Genomic DNA, 3,317 nt, shown 5'->3' with positions numbered 1-3,317 from the left:
TTCCTCTTACCCTCGATCCCGTGCGTTCGGCGTCCTAATGCCAGAGCCGTGTTAATACCGGAGCGGATGGTCCTGGACGGGAGCGGCGTGTGGAAACTCAATCACAAGTCCCTTCAATCACGGCGCAGACAAACAGGCCTGCGTCTGAATCTCCTCCACGTCCACGATACAATTTTAATACCTGTTTAACGCGTAGCTGCTTTTTAGGACTCGTGGTTTTTTTTTTTTGTTAAGAAAAAAAAAAAAAGAACGATCCTGGCGGTTCCGAGCGAGGACACGATTTCTCCACCAGAGTTCTCCGTCCTGTACATTAGCGAGTCGGGAAAATGGCATTTATTTATTTATTTATTCATTTCTTTAAAAAAAGAAGAAAAAAAAAAAAACTTAAGTGCATAGTGTGCGTTCGTTCCTCCGACGTCTTTAGAGAAGAGGAAGCGCGTGACGGGACGCCCGCCATCTTGGGAGACTTTCAACAGCTGGCAGCCTGACGCGGTGCCTTCGCGTGCCGTTAATGAGATTACGGGGACTAAAACGCTCGCGCGCTGCCGTTATAGGAAAAGAATGGACGACGGGGTGTTGTGATGAAGTGAAGCGAAGCCGATTATATATATACCGTAACAGCAAGTGTTTTATTCCTCTTATACCGCGGGACTCCGGCGACGATGACGACATTTTTTAGTTACTAAAGAACGACATTTTATACTTTTATCCCTTTACAGCCGCATATAACATTGTCAAATATCCACAACGTACTGTATGTCAGTCGTTCCTTCGACAGCCTCGGTTTTATCTCTCTCTCTCTCGCTCTCTCGCTCTCAAAGAAAAAAACAAAACGAAACGCAGCTTGTCATGTTACCAAAAACTTTTTTTTTTTTTTACAGCTTTACCTCTGGTTGAACTGGAGACTCCTTCCATAAACGTTTCCGCTTACCGTATCCGCGATTTTTTTTTTTTTAAAAAAAGATCCGTTTAGCGCAGCTAAAGTCCGTGCGAGCGAGCCGTTGCTATAGAAACGCATATATATACAGAACGAGCGCGTTAATATAAACACCTTCTGACCAATCGGAATCCGAAGATTCAACAGCGTTTTTGGTATAAAGAACCCCAAAACCATCGATTCTGTGGTACTAAGATGGCTGTTGTGGGTTCTGCTGGCAGAGTGTGATGTATAGAGAACCTGATAGTTGTGTACTGAGCATCACTTACACTTCCTCATCGCTCCTGATGGCTCTGCGTCCGGTCCTGGGTTCTCCTCTGCGGCGTTTAAGAGCTTTGGTGTGTTACACTCCGCTCTCCATGCATTATTGATCACACACACACACACACACACATAGAGCTTAGTTAAGCAGCTGCAGAAGCTCCGTACACTCTTGAACCTTTGTTTTTGTTAGGGGATGGGACCAAAAAAAAAAAGGCCAACGGTCTAGTTAGAAGGGTTCTTAAGCGTGTAGAGTATATTGTTGTTTGGCTTGCTCTTTGGAGAGAACCTTCTGCAGTGTTTGTCCATCTATTTTCTTGGTAGAAACCTTCAAAAAAAAGAGAGATCCGTTCTTCAAAAAGTTCCATGTAGAACGCCTGAGAAAGCTAGAACCATTAGGCATATGAAAGAAAGAAAGAAAGAAAGAAACCTCCTCAAACATTCTCAAACATTTGAGACAGATCCAAAATGGCTGACGAGCCACTAAGAACACTATCTACATGCTTGGATGAAAGGGTTCCTCGAGGGTTCTTTGGATAGGTTAAGGGTATTATTTTTCTTTGGAACTCACTCTGGGGGGAGAAAACTAAACGGAAGAACCACTCTGTTGGAACAGTTAGAAACAAAGGACGTTGTTTACGCTTTAGGGTTCTAGATTTAGCCTAAAAAAAAAAACGGAGCTGAAAACAAGCTAGTCATGACAGAGATTTATAATGGTTCCTCAAGGGTTCTTTGGATAGTTAAGGGTTTTGAGCTTCCTAAAGAGGTTTTACTTGGAACACTTTACAACCTTTAAGGGGTTCTCCGACAAGCCGTATGGAGCTAAATATAGTCCGTGTTCTACTGATTGGGATCATTTTTTTCTTTAAAGGAGATCAATTTGCGTGTAGGAACAACGAGCACTCATGAATTTAGTATTTGGGACGTTTCCTACACCGAGGTTTGAGGGTTCATTACGTGTTCTGAGCTTCGTTATGGGGTTCTGTTATCTCTGTGGGGAAACACTCTGTTATAGGATTCTACAGAGACCCTTTAAGGTTCTCCCAGAGGAACAAACCAAAAACGGATGGGACGGACATTACCTAGTCATGACAGAGCCTTGTAGCAACCGACGTTCCAGTCAGAAGGGTTCTTGGGTTTGTCCTTCTTTAAGAGCCCTTTAAGATCCTATGTAGAAACCCACAACAAAGATATCTCCTTTCAGAAAAGTTCCACGTGGAACTCATTCGAACGATAGAACCTTAAATCATTCAAAGGAACTTCCTGAAATATCTAGACGTTAAATGTACTAAATACACACGTAGATAAAAGGGTTCCTCAGGGGTTCTTTTCGCATTTCCGCTTCCTTTTCGCTTCCAAGGGTTCTACTTGGAAAAGGAACACACACGGTTGTAGGGTTCTTCAACCTTTAAGTGGTTCTCCTACAGGGGAAAATCCTTCAGGCTGCTAGATTGAACCGTTCTTTCTGAGACGTTTCCTAAAATAGTCAACATTCTAAATTGTTCCCGGTTCTTCGGTTTGTTCTTCTGAGGGAACCTGACGTGCAGTATATTGTCCGTGTAAAGAGTTGTTTGGTTTGTTCTTCTGTGTACAATCCTACAAAACAGAGATCCTCTTTCCAAGTAGAACTCATTCTCAGCAGAACTAAAAAAACAAACAAACTAGAACCATTAAGCATCCAAAGAAACCTTCTATAAAAAAATAAATAACTAGACACATACAGTATATAACATTCGAGACAGAGCCAAAATGGCTGACATTCTACTAAGGACATTATCTACATGTGCAAGGGTTCAGGACTTTTTGTAAAATGAGCAAAGTTCCCAGGGTTCATTAAGGCTTCTTAGGTTCCTACTGTTTTTCAGGTTCTACATAGAAGCTTTAGGCTGCTAGATATCACTTTTTTACGAGTCAGACATGAATTCTTGCACTCAAGTATGAACACTGAATATTCATCAACTCTAGAAATTGGGACAGAACCAAAATGGCTGACATTCTCATAAAATCCCTACCGAGGCATGAGTTCTAGCAGTCGGACTGTTTTGTTCAAAATCAGACCACTGACAGACAGAAAGGTTGATTGATGATTCATTAATAATCCGATTTCTAGCGTTTGGGA

This window comes from Ictalurus furcatus, chromosome 1 (genome assembly GCF_023375685.1).
Source record: "Ictalurus furcatus strain D&B chromosome 1, Billie_1.0, whole genome shotgun sequence".
In the NCBI taxonomy this organism is placed as follows: domain Eukaryota; kingdom Metazoa; phylum Chordata; class Actinopteri; order Siluriformes; family Ictaluridae; genus Ictalurus; species Ictalurus furcatus.
This window is presented reverse-complemented; position numbering follows the sequence as displayed.